Raw genomic sequence first — 17799 nt, 5'->3', positions numbered from 1 at the left:
AAGAGAAAACTTTCAGGGCATCTGTCTGGCTTAGTCGGTAGAGCATGGGAATCTTGAACTCAGGTTGTAAGTTTGAACCTCATATTGGGTGCAGAGATTACTTAAAAACAAAGTCTTTTTTTTTTTTTTTAAGTTTATTTATTTATTTTGAGAGAGAGAAAAAGCATGAGTGGGGGAGGGGCAGAGAGAGAGGGAGAGAGAATCCCAAGCAGGCTCCGCACTGGGAGTGCACAGCCCAATGTGGGGTCAAACCGGTGAATGGTGAGATCATGACCTGAGCCCAAGTCTGACACTTAACTGACTGAGCCACCCAGACGCCCCTAAAAATAAAATATTAAATAAATAAATAAATAAATAAATAAATAAAATAAAAAAGGAAACCTTAAGACAAAATCTAAATTTAAAAAGAAAGTTACAGGTTTGTGGAAAAGAAATCCTTGAAAAGAAATTTTAATAATGTCATCGGCCGGACTTCCACACAAGGCAGCAGCAACAGATTCTATAAAGATTGTGACACATGCAGATGAAGTCCATTAAATGAAACATCAGGGCTGCGAGAAAACCCAGAGGCCTGTTTGGTTCTTCCCGGCTCCCTGACAAACCCCCTTTTTCAGTTTTTGCATTCCTTCACCCACCACAGTGCATTTCAGAGGACTCAGATTATAAATAGACATTAGTGGGAAACTTCTATTAAAAAAAAAAAAAAAGTGTGATTTGGCAGGTCCATAATCCTGGAAAGTGTTTTTGTCTCCGAAGCCTCAGACCTATTATTCCCTCTGGACCCTCTGAACACCTACAGCTTAACCTCATTCTTACAGATGCCACTTTGTAAGTATTATCAATATGTTCTTGTTACCATGTTTTCTGGATGGGCTGAAGCCTTTCCTGATGCTCTCACAGTAGGAAAATAAGAAGAAAAGCCGTTCAAAAATGTGTTTCCCACTTAGGATATGATATACCTTCTATAATCTCCAGTGATCAAGGCATCCACCTCACTGAGCAAATCATACAAGTCTTAACAAAACCTTGCAGACTTCTTGGAATTCTGCCAGCGTACAACCTTCGGCTGGTCCCTGTTGTCTCATGCTAGTGTGGCCACCTACTGTAAGTCTCTAATGCATATGGTCAAGCCTGTCATCAACAGATGAAAGAAGCCTTCTTGGGTCCCAATTCAAAGGATTCCGCTGAGGGGCATCTGGGTGGCTCAGTCGGTCAGGCGTCTGACTTCCACTCAGGTCATGATCTCTTGGTTTGCGCCCTGCATGTCAGTTGTCAGTGCAGAGCCTACTTCAGATACTCTGTCCCCCTCTCTTTCTACGTCTCCCCCACACACGCACATGCACGTTCTCTCTCTCTCAAAAATAAACATTAAAAAGAATTTTTAAAAATATATATATATATATATATAAAACAAAAAACCTACAAAGGATTCTGTTGATCATAGTTTAGAGCCTGGTGTTTAGGTATTTTGGAAATGTTATCAGAGAAAACCAGCTCTCGAGCCCCACTGAAAAGGAACTTACCAAGCTCTGCTGACCACAGACACTGCTACAGAGCTAGAACGTATCAAGCCCTGGGCTCACATCACACAGCTAAAGAAGGCTCCATGCGGCACCTGGTCCTATATAGAGGCTGGAGCCTCCAAACCAAGTTGACGAGGAAAAGCAGTAGTGACATTGAGGCAGACTCTTTCTGCCCAAGACGACAGATCAAGAGTTCACAGTTTAAGTGAACGTGAAACCCTGTCTCCTTCTTTTCCTTTCCTTTCTGTTGGCATTGGCCTAGAAAGATAATGCCTCATCTTCACCTCCGAGGCCATTACTGAGGGTGCGGGGTGGGGGTAACCTCTGCAATTCGAACAATGTTTTATTTAAGGCTAGGGAAAAAATCTACCTGTGCCCCTAACTTTTCACAAGCAAAATAAGACATCTCACTGGTCGACTCCTCTAAATTCACATTATTGAGTTAAAAAGGATGTTGCAGGAAGCTTTCATGATTCAGGATTTACTCCCTCTGGCAGGTCCCTATTTCCCTGGTTAGGGGCAAATGTCAATAAGGCTGTCAAGCCTGCATGTCAGCTTTTATCATCCAAAAGCTTTAAATGGATGTTCACAGCTGCTAGCCACCAAGCAAGTGATCACCCTAAGACTGGAACGTCAGAAAAGGCACACAGAAGATGACCGACTTAAGGAATGTGAACCTAAAGCCATAACGTACAGAGATAAAGCAAAACGTCACGGCCCGCGAATGCCAGCGAAGGATCAGCAAACCTGAGAGAACCAGCAAGAGATAGCTGAGAGTGGCACTAATGTCTTAAATTTTGATCACATGTCTGAGTTAGAGGAAGTCTGATCAAAAGGAGGGAACTGTTAAGAAAACCATAGGCCCAAAATGGTGTCACTTAGGTTAAGGCCCCAAGTCAGGAAACCCAGACTTAACACCTAACCCAACTCCAGTTTCAACCCCCCCAGGAATGTAACCTTTAACCAGTCAGCATGAAATTTCCTGGTCAATACTAGAGAGTTTGCTGGTAGACCCCTTTGGCTCCCCTCAGGAGGTCAACCTTGGCTAAAGAATGCATTCCTTGCTAATACATTTCTTCTTTTTGTTATGCCACTCTCTGCCTTTAAAAACCTTTCTTTCATTTAGCTGAATGGAGCTCCCCTCTACCTGCTGGACCCGATGCTGCCCTGATTTGTGAATCACTTAATAACACCAATTAGATCATCAGCTTTACTCGGTTGTATTTATTTACTTTTGGTTGCTGTCTGGAACCCTGAGCTCATAGGACACCAGTCAGAATTCCGCAGAGTATACGTTTTCTACGAAGGAGACCATTCTACTTTGACTTGTTTTGCTGCATTTTACCTTTTGTCTGGTATGCCTGACACATACTGATAAATAAAACAATTGATCTGAGCTACAAGGAGCCAAAATGGTAAGGGCAGAAATGATTTCATAAACAAAACAAAACAAAACAAACAAAAACCAAAACACTGCCTGGTCCTGTGCCCAAAAACCTCCTTTCTTTTAAAAACAAACAAACAAACACCCTTTTTTTTTTTTTTTTTTTCAAGTTTATTTCTGGGACACCTGGGTGGCTCAATTGGTTAAGTGTCAGACTTCACTTCAGGTCACAATCTCATGGTTCACTCCTGGGGCTCTGTGCTGACAGCTTAGAGCCTGGAGGCTGCCTCAGATTCTGTGTCTCCCTCCCTCTCTCTGCCCCTCCCCTGCTTGCACTCTGTCTCTCTCTCTCAAAAATAAATAATAAACATTTAAATAAATAAATAAATAAATAAATAAATAAAGTTTATTTCCTTATTTTGAGAGAGACAGTGTGCACATGAGCAGGGTAGGGGCAGAGAGAGAGAGAGAGTCAGAGAGAGAATCCCAAGCAGGCTCCATGTTGTTACCATAGAGTCCAATGTGGAGCTTGATCCCATGAACCATAAGATCATGACCTGAGCCGAGATCAAGAAGCAGTCGCTTAACCGACTGATCCACCTAGGTTCCCCCAAACCTCCTTTCTGTGTACAGTGATCAGGCCACCTTTGAGTTTTTAGACTCTTAGTAGAAAGAAACAAAATTTCTATTTTGAATGTTTCCTGTAGAACTCCGTACTTGGCCCAATACAAATTATCTTAAAGTTCACTCTTATGGCTTCGGTTTATCCGGGCTTAGTTCCTTGCGATAACATTAAACCAAATGTCATACAGCAAAATGTCACTTATCCAGCATCATGGAGCTCTATCAGCCAATGTTCTTCGTTACACGCCACGGAATCAATGCTAGCGAGTTTGAGCTGGAGATAAATGTCTTTCTTTAAGGATATCACTGTGGGAGGCATTTTTCACCTATGACCTTGTAATCAGGGACATTATCCAAATTACACCACTTCTGCTGCTGCTACCTAGGTAAACTAAGTCAGTGGAGCACCAGCTCACCTTTCCCTTCTTTTCTATTTTTTTCCAGTTTTATTGAAATATGACATATAACATTATCTAAGCTTAAGGTATGCAACATAGTGATTTGATATATGTGTATACAGTAAAATGATTATCACAATAAGCGTAGTTAAAATCTATCACCTCACAGTTACAATTTTTGATAAGAACTTTTAAGATATACTTTCTTAGCCATGTTCAAATAAATAATACAGTATTATTAACCACAGTCAGCATGTTATACCTTACATCCCCAGAATTAATTAATCTCACAACTGGAAGTTTGTACCTTTTGACCACCTTCACCCAGCTCTCCTGTCCCTTGACTCCCCACCCTGGCAACGATCAATCTATTCTCTGTATCTATAAGTTTGGGGTTTTGTTTTGTTTTTTTTAGATTCCACATATAAGTGAATAATACAAGTAAATACAGTATTTGTCTTTCTCTGTCTAATTTATTTCACTTAGCATAACACCCTCAGGGTCCATCCATGTTATCACAAATGGCAGAATTTCCTTCTTTTGGGGGGGAGGGCTGTGTAACACTTCATTTTAATAAGGAACCTGGGTGGCAGTACTTATTTTTTTCAGCTTTTATATATTTAGAGAGAGAGTGAAAGCAGGGGAGGGGCAGAGAGAGATAATCCCAAGCAGGCTCAGCATTGTCGGCACAGAGCCCACTGAGGGGCTCAAACTCACAAATGGCAAGATCATGACCTGAGCCAAAGTCCACCCTTAACTGACTGAGCCACCCAGGGGCCCCAACAACAGTTGCTTTCTTAAAGATTAGTTCTTATCAACCTTGAATGACTATGGGTTATTTTGTGAAGGAAGACAATGTGTGTTCCTGTAAAATTAAATTTTGTCTTTATTCCTTCTCATGAAAATCTGTATACACAGGAATGGAAAGTCTTTGAACGAGTATTAAAAATCTATATAAGTGTACAAACAAGCTGAGGGGTAAAAGTGTTTACTCTTATAAAATATCTTTAATTACCTGAGTATAATAAATTGTGTACATATAAAAGTGTGTCTATATGCTTTCCTTTAAATATATTTGAAAAGAAGTTTGAAACTTGATTATACTGTTTATTATTGGCACAGTACTTTGAATTATGCCACACTGAATTATACTACATTGTAAAGGTAGACTCATATTTTTTTGATATTTAACAATGCTTAACACTTTAAAATGCCACTTCAGGGGAATGAACCTGGTATAACACACTTGAATATGTGTGATGCCATACTTTTAAAAATAAAACATAAATTATGCTTATTTACTGTTTTCTTCGGTCTAATCTTGGTCATGTTTTAGTGTGTATTTTTAATTTTTTTCTTAAAGTAACACTTTGGCGTGGACATTACTACAGGTTTTCGATGAATATAATGAATGCATGGAATTCAACTGAATTTGCATGGTCTTAAGAATTTTTTTCTGTGTGTATAGATTTATCTGCTATTAACAGAAGAGAGAACTTTCTGCGAGTGGCCATGTGCGTTAATCAAATATAATTTTTCTGAGATCTTCGATTAATCTCACTTTATTTTTTTTCAATATATGAAATTTATTGTCAAATTGGTTTCCATACAACACTCAGTGCTCACCCCAAAAGGTGCCCTCCTCAATTCCCATCACCCACCCTCCCCTCCCTCCCACCCCCCACCAACCCTCAGTTTGTTCTCAGTTTTTAAGAGTCTCTTATGCTTTGGCTCTCTCCCACTCTAACCTCTTTTTTTTTTTTTTTCCTTCCCCTCCTCCATGGGTTTCTGTTAAGTTTCTCAGGATCCACATAAGAGTGAAAACATATGGTATCTGTCTTTCTCTGTATGGCTTATTTCACTTAGCATCACACTCTCCAGTTCCATCCACGTTGCTACAAAGGGCCATATTTCGTTCTTTCTCATTGCCATGTAGTACTGCACTGTGTATATAAACCACAATTTCTTTATCCATTCATCAGTTGATGGACATTTAGGCTCTTTCCATAATTTGGCTATTGTTGAGAGTGCTGCTATAAACATTGGGGTACAAGTGCCCCTATGCATCAGTACTCCTGTATCCCTTGGGTAAATTCCTAGCAGTGCTATTGCTGGGTCATAGGGTAGGTCTATTTTTAATTTTCTGAGGAACCTCCACACTGTTTTCCAGAGTGGCTGCACCAGTTTGCATTCCCACCAACAGTGCAAGAGGGTTCCCGTTTCTCCACATCCTCGCCAGCATCTATAGTCTCCTGATTTGTTCATTTTGGCCACTCTGACTGGCGTGAGGTGATATCTGAGTGTGGTTTTGATTTGTATTTCCCTGATAAGGAGCAACGCAGAGCATCTTTCCATGTGCCTGTTGCCCATCTGGATGTCTTCTTTAGAGAAGTGTCTATTCATGATTTCTGCCCATTTCTTCATTAGGTTATTTGCTTTTTGGGTGTGGAGTTTGGTGAGCTCTTTATAGATTTTGGATACTAGCCCTTTGTTCAATATGTCATTTGCAAATATCTTTTCCCATTCCGTTGGTTGCCTTTTAGTTTTGTTGGTTGTTTCCTTTGCTGTGCAGAAGCTTTTTATCTTCATAAGGTCCCAGTAATTCATTTTTGCTTTTAATTCCCTTGCCTTTGGGGATGTGTCGAGTAAGAGATTGCTACGGCTGAGGTCAGAGAGGTCTTTTCCTGCTTTCTCCTCTAGGGTTTTGATGGTTTCCTGTCTCACATTCAGGTCCTTTATCCATTTTGAGTTTATTTTTGTGAATGGTGTGAGAAAGTGGTCTAGTTTCAACCTTCTGCATGTTGCTGTCCAGTTCTCCCAGCACCATTTGTTAAAGAGACTGTCTTTTTTCCATTGGATGTTCTTTCCTGCTTTGTCAAAGATGAGTTGGCCATACGTTTGTGGGTCTAGTTCTGGGGTTTCTATTCTATTCCACTGGTCTATGTGTCTGTTTGTGTGCCAATACCATGCTGTCTTGATGATGACAGCTTTGTAGTAGAGGCTGAAGTCTGGGATTGTGATGCCTCCTGCTTTGGTCTTCTTCTTCAAAATTACTTTGGCTATTCAGGGCCTTTTGTGGTTCCATATGAATTTTAGAATTGCTTATTCTAGTTTCGAGAAAAATGCTGGTGCAATTTTGATTGGGATTGCATTGAATGTGTAGATAGCTTTGGGTAGTATTGACATTTTGACAATATTTATTCTTCCAATCCATGAGCAGGGAATGTCTTTCCATTTCTTTATATCTTCTTCAATTACCTTCATAAGCTTTCTATAGTTTTCAGCATACAGATCCTTTACATCTTTGGTTAGATTTATTCCTAGGTATTTTATGCTTCTTGGTGCAATTGTGAATGGGATCATTTTCTTTATTTGTCTTTCTGTTGCTTCATTGTTAGTGTATAAGAATGCAACTGATTTCTGTACATTGATTTTGTATCCTGCAACTTTGCTGAATTCATGTATCAGTTCTAGCAGACTTTTGGTGGAGTCTATTGGATTTTCCATGTATAGTATCATGTCATCTGCAAAAAGCGAAAGCTTGACTTCATCTTTGCCAATTTTGATGCCTTTGATTTCCTTTTGTTGTCTGATTGCTGATGCTAGCACTTCCAACACTATGTTAAACAACAGCAGTGAGAGTGGACATCCCTGTCGTGTTCCTGATCTCAGGGAAAAAGCTCTCAGTTTTTCCCCGTTGAGGATGATGTTAGCTGTGGGCTTTTCATAAATGGCTTTTATGATGTTTAAGTATGTTCCTTCTATCCCGACTTTCTCAAGGGTTTTTATTAAGAAAGGTGCTGGATTTTGTCAAAGGCCTTTTCTGCATCGATTGACAGGATCATATGGTTCTTATCTTTTCTTTTATTAATGTGATGTATCATGTTGATTGATTTGCGAATGTTGAACCAGCCCTGCATCCCAGGAATGAATCCCACTTGATCATGATGAATAATTCTTTTTATATGCTGTTGAATTCGATTTGCTAGTATCTTATTGAGAATTTTTGCATCCATATTCATCAGGGATATTGGCCTGTAGTTCTCTTTTTTTTACTGGGTCTCTGTCTGGTTTAGGAATCAAAGTAATACTGGCTTCATAGAATGAGTCTGGAAGTTTTCTTTCCCTTTCTATTTCTTGGAATAGCTTGAGAAGGATAGGTATTATCTCTGCTTTAAACGTCTGGTAGAACTCCCCTGGGAAGCCATCTGGTCCTGGACTCTTATTTGTTGGGAGATTTTTGATAACCGATTCAATTTCTTCGCTGGTTATGGGTCTGTTCAAGCTTTCTATTTCCTCCTGATTGAGTTTTGGAAGAGTGTGGGTGTTCAGGAATTTGTCCATTTCTTCCAGGTTGTCCAATTTGTTGGCATATAATTTTTCATAGTATTCCCTGATAATTGTTTGTATCTCTGAGGGATTGGTGGTAATAATTCCATTTTCATTCATGATTTTATCTATTTGGGTCATCTCCCTTTTCTTTTTGAGAAGCCTGGCTAGAGGTTTGTCAATTTTGTTTATTTTTTCAAAAAACCAACTCTTGGTTTTGTTGATCTACTCTGCAGTTTTTTTAGATTCTATATTGTTTATTTCTGCTCTGATCTTTATGATTTCTCTTCTTCTGCTGGGTTTAGGCTGTCTTTGCTGTTCTGCTCTATTTCCTTTAGGTGTGCTGTTAGATTTTGTATTTGGGATTTTTCTTGTTTCTTGAGATAGGCCTGGATTGTGATGTATTTTCCTCTCAGGACTGCCTTTGCTGCATCCCAAAGCATTTTTGGATTGTTGTATTTTCATTTTCGTTTGTTTCCATATATTTTTTAATTTCTTCTCTAATTGCCTGGTTGACCCACTCATTCTTTAGTAGGGTGCTCTTTAACCTCCATGCTTTTGGAGGTTTTCCAGACTTTTTCCTGTGGTTGATTTCAAGCTTCATAGCATTGTGGTCTGAAAGTATGCATGGTATAATTTCAATGCTTGTATACTTATGAAGGGCTGTTTTGTGACCCAGTATATGATCTATCTTGGAGAATGTTCCATGTGCACTCGAGAAGAAAGTATATTCTGTTGCTTTGGGATGCAGAGTTCTAAATATATCTGTCAAGTCCATCTGATCCAATGTATCATTCAGGGCCCTTGTTTCTTTATTGACCGTGTGTCTAGATGATCTATCCATTTCTGTAAGTGGAGTGTTAAAGTCCCCTGCAATTACCACATTCTTATCAATAAGGTTGCTTATGTTTATGAGTAATTTTTTTATATATTTGGGGCCTCCAGTATTTGGCGCATGGACATTTATAATTGTTAGCTCTTCCTGATGGATAGACCCTGTGATTATTATATAATGCCCTTCTTCATCTCTTGTTACAGCCTTTAATTTAAAGTCTAGTTTGTCTGATATAAGTATGGCTACTCCAGCTTTCTTTTGGCTTCCAGTAGCATGACAAATAGTTCTCCATCCCCTCACTCTCAATCTGAAGGTGTCCTCAGATCTAAAATGAGTCTCTTGTAGACAGCAAATAGATGGGTCTTGTTTTTTTATCCATTCTGATACCCTATATCTTTTGGTTGGCGCATTTAATCCATTTACATTCAGTGTTATTATAGACAGATATGGGTTTAGAGTCATTGTGATGTCTGTATGATTTATGCTTGTAGTGATGTCTCTGGTACTTTGTCTCACAGGATCCCCCTTAGGATCTCTTGTAGGGCTGGTTTAGTGGTGACAAATTCCTTCAGTTTTTGTTTGGGAAGACCTTTATCTCTCCTTCTATTCTAAATGACAGACTTGCTGGATAAAGGATTCTCGGCTGCATATTTTTTCTGTTCAGCACATTGAAGATCTCGTGCCAATCCTTTCTGGCCCTCTTCCGTGGGCCTCTCGTCTGCGCTTGGCTCCGGAGACTCCATTCTGCTAGTCTTCTGGTGGTTTTCTGGGTTATTTAGGCAGGTGTAGGTGGAATCGAAGTGATCAACAGGACGCGCGGTGAGCCCAGCGTCCTCCTACGCCGCCATCTTCCCTCCCTCACTAATCTCACTTTAAAATAACCAAAACAGGGATGCCTGGGTGGCTCAGTTGGTTAAGCATCCAACTTCAGCTCAGGTTGTAATCTCACAGCTCGTGAGTTTGAGCCCTCGTGACAGGCTCTGTGCTGACAGCCCAGAGCCTGGAGCCTGCTCCTGATTCTGTGTCTCCCTCTTTCTCTGCTCCTCCCCGGCTCACACTCTGTCTCCCTCTCTCTCTCAAAAATAAATAATATTTTTAAAAAATTAAAAATAAAAATAAAATGACCAAAACATGTCTTTCTTGAATATCTTTGAATAAAAGTTTGTATATCATTTGTTTCAAAAACAAAAAGAAACCACTTAGGTTGTTTCCATGCCTTGGCTATTGTAAACAATGCTGCAATAAACATGGGGGTGCAGCTACCCCTTCAGGATAGTAATTTTGTTTCCTTTGGATATATACCCAGAAGTGGGACTGCTGGATCACATGGTAGTTCTATTTTTAAGGTATTTTTTTTAGGAACCTCCATACCGTTTTCCATAGTGGCTATTTCAATTTACATTCCCACCGACATACATGCTTGATGATGAGGGCTATCATTTTGGATAGATTATACTATGATGTGAAGCAAGGAGAGAGCCTGGAACCAGGGATAGCAGGGGAAGGAAGGAGGCATGTGTAACAGATGGCTTTGGTACAAGAATCATACCCTTGGTCCACCTCTGATTTCACCTATAGCTGCAGAGGACAGTTCTGGAAGACTCAGACTTACCTTGAACTGGTGGTGCCCCACCTCATGCCTACTGCATAGCCTTTCTGGATTTGAGTCCCTCTGCATTCTGCCCAGAGCTTCATAGGACAAGCCAGTGCAGTCTGTGAGAGCAGGAATTTGGTGCCCTCAAGGGCAACCTTTAGCCAATTTGGCACAAGGTACAGCGGGCTGGGTGAATGTTCTAGACTCTCCATCTTCGGGCAGACAGTCTGACAAGCATTCTCTATGCTCCTCAGTGGAGCTGCTCCCCAGCAGAATCAAGCACTGCCATCCACAGAAGCAACTGTGATGATATACATTTTTATTGGTTTTCCCTCCTTCCCTGTCTCACTATCCCCACCTCCCTCCATCCTGCTCCCTAAGCAAGAGGTATACTCAAGGATACAGAAAGTGCTGTGTCAGGCTCTGCCTTAGGGGGAGCCCAAAATAACACAGCCTACTTCAGGAATTGAATCCGTCAACCAAGAGTTCTGTCACAGGCTTTACCAGTACCAAGTCCCAGAGGGGTAAGAGAAAGAAGAAAAAGGATGCCAGAACTGCCCTGAGAAGTGCGAGCCAAAGTCCAATACCAGGGGAATGGCAGAGGACTAAGAGATAGCAACGTGGAAACTAAGCTCTTGCTCTTAGCTCTTGCAGACAGAAGGTACCTGAGCTGGGCTGGATCAGTGAAGTGGATAGGACTATGACCTTACATGTGGCCAATGAAGGTGCTGCCCCCCATGGACAGGGGACCCAAGTATTTGCTGAAAAAAGAAGACAGTCTCCTGCAGGCTAACATGACCTCAACTCTCAAGAACAAGGCAGCTAGTGCAGGGCAAGGGGGGAAGATCATGAGATAGTTAACAAGATGGAGCAAACCAGGTGTAAGACAGGACAGACCTGGCCATAAATGGTTGGTATAAGAGACAGCCAAGGATAAAGGAATGCAGAGCCAACAGGAAAGGGGCAAAGATGAAAAAGCAGAGAAAGCATCATGAGAAGATAACATAGACACTGGAAAAACCCTCGTGCGCACCACTTTCTGGGTGACTTTTAACAACCAATTGAAATGTATCTCAGTCACTGTTGATTGCTCCCTCTTGGTAGAGCTCTGTTAAATAAACTTTCCCTATGAATGACAAGTTTGATTCCCACAAAGACAGGCTCCTACATTTAGCTCCCAACCCATATCTTTGCATGAGAGAAGAGGCTTGTCTCCCAGTCTGGCTGTGGTCTCCAGTGGCACACCCACGCCCCCAAAGGTGCTAAGCCCAACTTGGTCCCCAAACTCTAGGCTCTCTTCTCCCTCCAACTGAGGTCTGATAGCCTCCACCTGCATACCCAGCCTGCTCTGGGTTGGACCACTTCTGGCCTTAGACAGAAAGATTTTAAAGAGATTTAGCTTAGCAAATTGCATTGTCCCACCTAAGCCCATAAGCAGACTCTTGTTTTTGTGGGGACTTGAAGCAGATGCAATCACAGGAGTTGTCTTTATGAAAAATAATACAAAATAATGAATTAAAAATTAGGTATAGGACCCGTGCAGGTGAAGATACCTGACACTTAGCCTTCATTAACTTCATAAGAAGTCTACCCCAGTTTCAATTTCTATTTTCTTCATCCCCCTATAGCAAATCCTGTCTCTATATCCCATGTATACCTGCAATCCCACATTTCCATTGCTACTGCCTAGTTCAAACTGCATGAATTCCTCTCCCTGGTCCTCTGCCCACCAGTTTTGTTTTACATACAGACAATTATGTTTAAAACATAAATTTGGTATGTCACTCATTTAGTTAAAACCCTCCAAAGTTTTTCAATTGCTCTTAAAATGAGATCCAAATCTATTATGACAGCCAACAAGGTCCTATATGACTGGCCCTTACTTATCTCTCCAAACTCATTTTTACCATTCCCTCTCTTCCTTTTCTGGTTCCACTCTTTGGTCTCTTTTCTATTCCTCTTTTCTCATGCTGTTCCATCTATCTGCAATGCTATGACCCACAGCTGATAGTTTCTTGTCCCCCAGGTGTCAACTTCAATGACATCTCCTATTTTAGTTTTCCATTGCTGCTGTAACAAACGACCACAAACGTAGTGGTTTAAACAATACAAACACAGTTCAAGTATTAAGGTATTAGAGTTCTGGAGGACAGAAGTCCAAAATGGATCTCACTGAGCTAAAGTCAGGTGCTAGCAGGGCTGTATGTTTCTGGAGACTCTAGAAGACAATACATTTCCTTGACTTTCCCAGCTTCTAGAAGCCTCCCTCATTCCTTGGTTCATGGCCTCCTTCCTCTGTCTTCAAAGACAGCAATGGTGAGCCAACTCCTTTTTGTATGGTACCACTCTGACCTCTTCTGCCTTCCTCTTTCCCTTTTAAGAACCTTTATGATTACAGGGGCTCCCTCCCCCCAACTCCCCACAGCCCCCTGACAATCTAGTCTCCCTATCTTAATGTCATCTGTAGTCTTAATCCCTCTTTGCCATTTAATATAATATATTCACAGGTTCTGCGTATCAGGACAGGGACATCTTGGAGAATCCTTATTCTGCTTATGACATGTCCTCAGGCTCTAAATCACCTGATGTAATGAGGCCAACAATCTTCACCCCCATTCTAGTCACTCTTGATTCTCTTTAGATCACTGATCACTTTCTGAAATAATTGAATCCAATTTTTTGCTTGCCTCCTCTTAAGAGGTGAGCAGGGGTCTTTTCTGGTTCATGGCTGCCGTGTCAGAGAGCTTAGCTCAGCACATAAGAGGGACTCCATGAGTACAGAATGAATGAACAAATGAGAGAAAGAGATATGAGATTTGTCTTCAATAATAATACAGTGATAATAGCTAGCAAATAAGCACTTCACATATACTTTCTTACATAATATTTGTAACCACTGTATGACTTAGGTTTTAGCATCAGAACTAGATCAGAAGCCAAACTCCTTGACTCACAAGTTGTGTAAACTTCAGCAAGGCACTTAACTTCCCTAAGCTTCAATTTCCTCATCAACAAAATAAATATAATAAAGCACTTACCTCATAATTTTTATGAAGATTAAATGAGATGTTTAAAGTGCTTGCCATAGTGCCTGACATAGCTAGCCATTTTTTATCATCATTCCCTTTTTGTAGTTGCAAGCCTAACTATTAAATGGTAGAGCTGGGGATCTCATTCTGATCTGTTATCCAAAGTCATTTCCGCTGCTGTTTGTCCACTCTGTCCTGCTGGACTCATAGTCCACAGTTTGACTCATAAAAGTGGGCAGAGTTTACCTTCATGGTGTTAGGGATGATTCAACTAAAATCTGAAATAGCGTCCTAGGTTTGGAATAGTTGGTGAAAAAACATCACATGCATAGGGACCCAAAAGAAAGATAAAGGGTCAGCAACCTTGCTGCAACAATCCCAAGAAGACAAATTCGAGAAGACAAATCTGAGACAAGTGTGGAAAGAGTCCTGGATATATCAATGTATAGGAGGAAGGATTTTTTTTTTTTTTTAAATTTTTTTTTTTCAACGTTTATTTATTTTTGGGACAGAGAGAGACAGAGCATGAACGGGGGAGGGGCAGAGAGAGAGGGAGACACAGAATCAGAAACAGGCTCTGAGCCATCAGCCCAGATGCGGGGCTCGAACTCACGGAGCGCGAGATCGTGACCTGGCTGAAGTCGGACGCTTAACCGACTGCGCCACCCAGGCGCCCCTAGGAGGAAGGATTTTATAGGAACACTATGACTTTACCCAAGTGTGGGAAGGAAGCTGAGAAGGGCACTCTGAAACCCAGACTATCCTGGTCCCATCAACCCACCATCTGGATTCACCAGGCCCTAGAAGTCACACTGTACCCTCCAGACTGAACTTCCTCCCAGCATATGTGATTCAATCTGATACCTCAGTGTTTGTCTCATCCTAGGGGTCAGGGCCTTCCAGCCCTCCATTCTTGTACCAGAATCTGGACCACTGTTGATGACAACTCTAATACTATAACTATTCCTCTACTAAGCTTTTAATTTCTTGGGTCATGGGGTCAGTGCATGGATAAGTACAGAAACAGGATTCTAAGACAGGCTATTTTGCCACTTACTGGTAGTGAAGTGTCTCCTATTGTCTCTTCTTTTTCTGAAAATTATGATCTCTCAGGAAAATATCGGACAACAACATAAAGGAGGGAAGGGTGGAGTTGTATAGGAGCAAAATTTCTACATGGTATTGAAGTTAAGGTCGTATCAACTGAAATAGACTGTTACAAATTTAGGATGCTAAATGGTAATCATAAAGAAATGGAATCATAAAGAAAATATCTAAAAAATATACACAAAAAGAAATGAGAAAAAAATCAAAGCAGTTCACTACAAAACACAAACTAAACAGAAAATAGATAGTAATGGAGGAAATGGAGGACAAAAAAAGGTGTTAAGATATAGAAAACAAGTAGCAAAATGGCAGAAGTAGATTCTTCCTTATCAGTAATCACATTAAATATAACTAAGTTAAACCCTGTAATCATAAGGCATAGATTGGACAAAATAACATGAGACAGCTATATGCTGCCTAGAAGAGAGTCGTTTTAGATCCAAAGATACAAAGAGATTGAGAGAAAAAGATGGAAACAAATATGCTGTGTAAACAGTACCCAAAAAAGATCTGGGGTGGCTATTCCAATATCAGACAAAACAGGCAAGTCAAAATTGCTATAAGAAACAAGGAAAGACATATATACCGATAAAAGAGTCAATCCAGCAAAAACATATAATAATTATAAACAGATGCACCAAACAACAGAAGCCCAAAATACATGAAGCAAACATCAACAGAATTAAAGGAAGAAATAGACAGTTCTACAATAATAGTTGGAAACTTCAATACACCACTTTCAAATATGTATAAAACATCTAGACCAAATGTCACCAAAGAAATAAAAAACTTAACAGTGTAAGCCAACTAGACCTAACAAACAAAAACAGAAGATCACCCATTCTTTTTAGGTGCTCATGGAACATTCTCCAGGATAGAACACTATTAAGCCACAAAATAAGACTCAATACATTTTTAAAAGATTGAAATTATACAAACTATTATCTCTCTTACCACAATGGAATGAAGCTAGAAATAAATAATGGCAGGAAAACTAAAAACAATTTAAATATATGGAATTTAAGCAATGTATTCTCAACAACCAAAAGTCAAAGAAGAAATCACAAAAGAAATTAGAAAATATCTTGAGGTGAATGAAAACAAAAACAAAACAGTAAGACTTAGAGAATGCAGTAAAAGTAGTGTTCAGAAGGAAATTTTTACCATATATGCCTACATTAAAAAGAAGAAAAATCTCAAATTAGTAACCTAATTTTTATACCCTGAGGAGCTATAAAAATAAAAAATAAAAATAAAAAGCAAAAGAGCAAACCAAACTAAACCAAAAGCTACCAGAGAAAGGAAATAATAAAGTTTGCAGAAGAAATAAATGAAATAGAAACAGGAAAAACAACACACACACAAAAAAAATCAATGAAAGCAGAATTGGGTTCTCTGAAAAGATCAACAAAATTGACAAACTGTTAGTTAGACTGGCCAATAAAAAGAGAGAAGACTCTCACTCTTCCCTTCGGAGCCCACAGCAACATAGATTAAAAGTAGTATCCAAGAATCAAAGTGCAGCTTGGAGGAAAACCACAAACTTGTCTCAGATAAGAGATGCTCTAGTTTGGATTTTCCCCAAAAACAGACTATGGAACAAGTAATTGTATACAGGTGATTTAACTAGAAAATGATCCCAGGAAGCACAAGGGAGACAACTGGGAATTGAGAAAAGGGAAAGAAGAAGGCCCAATAAAGAAGTAATGGTATTGATTAGTTACTGCTTTAGGCAATTGAAGCTTAAACATCTGGGACTTCCTGAGAAATAGTGTTGAATGCACCTCAGAATTGTCCCACTGGAGGACAAGACTAGGGCATCAAGAGTATCAACTCCCCCCCCACACACACACACAGTAGTAGATGAACCCAGGTGGGTCAAGGGATACAGGGAATGCTATTAGCAGTATCTGCCAGTCACCATCCTTAGCAGTTCCCAGACCTGCTTGTGCCCCACCCTGATTCCACTCTTTTAATGATGCTTAGGGGTAAAAGCTGAAATCCCTGCTGCTGTAGCTAAGAGGGTTAATGGGGAAACCTGAAGTTCTTTTGGCTTCGGCTAGGCCCAAAGCAACTGGTTTTATTTCCTCCTTCCCCTTGCACCCATTCTAGTTTCATCTAACACTCAGTCAGAACTTTTGCCATCCAGGCTTGCTTTTCCTTGAGACAATGCAGACTTTCGTCTTTGAGATGTCTGAATCCCTGGTATCCTTGACCTTGTCAATCCTTAGTTGATGAAACGGCCCTTCCTTCAGGCACAGAATTATCAGAGGTTCCCTGAAGGATCTACTGACTTTCAGACCATGCCCACTGTTACAACGAAAACATTAGATTCTCATGATTATCTTATCGATTACCACCACCAGCATGGTAACATTTTTTAGCCTGATGGTGTGGTGACATGAGAGCAACAGTCATAACTTTAGATTCGGTGGAACCCTAATTGTGTCCCCTGGTAGAAGGATTACTTCCTTGAAGATCAGGACCTTTAATTCTGTAGACCCTAAAGTTGTAGGAATAGAAAATAAAAACTCCCTAGTTGGGACAGTGATGGTGAGAGTGAGGGGAGTCACTTCAACTTCCACCCCTTCGTTCCACCCTTGTATTTTAGCTACCAAAGACAAAGCGCCATAAGATAGCCTATTGGGGACAAAGTACCATGTATAACATACTTTAACCTTTAAAAGTGTTATTCTCCAAGCTGGAACCTCATCTGTGCCTTTAAGAAGACGTTCTAATTTTTTATCATGCCAGCAGCTTCTAGGTGATGCAATATATGGTAGGACCAATGGATTCCATGGTCATTGCCCACTGTCACACCTCTTTATGGTAAAGTAAATGTCTTGGTCCCTTGATCCAAGGCAATATAGGCAGGATCCTATATAAATCAGAAATTCTACCTTCAGTTAGTGGTGCTGGCCAAGATATTGTGGGCAGAGATGGCAAAACTGTGCCTGGAATACTTATCAATCTCAA

Source organism: Lynx rufus, unplaced genomic scaffold (assembly GCF_022079265.1).
Source record: "Lynx rufus isolate CCGP_SWC_20201006 ecotype Redwood Valley unplaced genomic scaffold, mLynRuf1.p SCAF_1, whole genome shotgun sequence".
Lineage (NCBI taxonomy): Eukaryota > Metazoa > Chordata > Mammalia > Carnivora > Felidae > Lynx > Lynx rufus.
The sequence above is the reverse complement of the archived record's forward strand: the minus strand, read 5'-3'. Positions refer to the sequence as shown.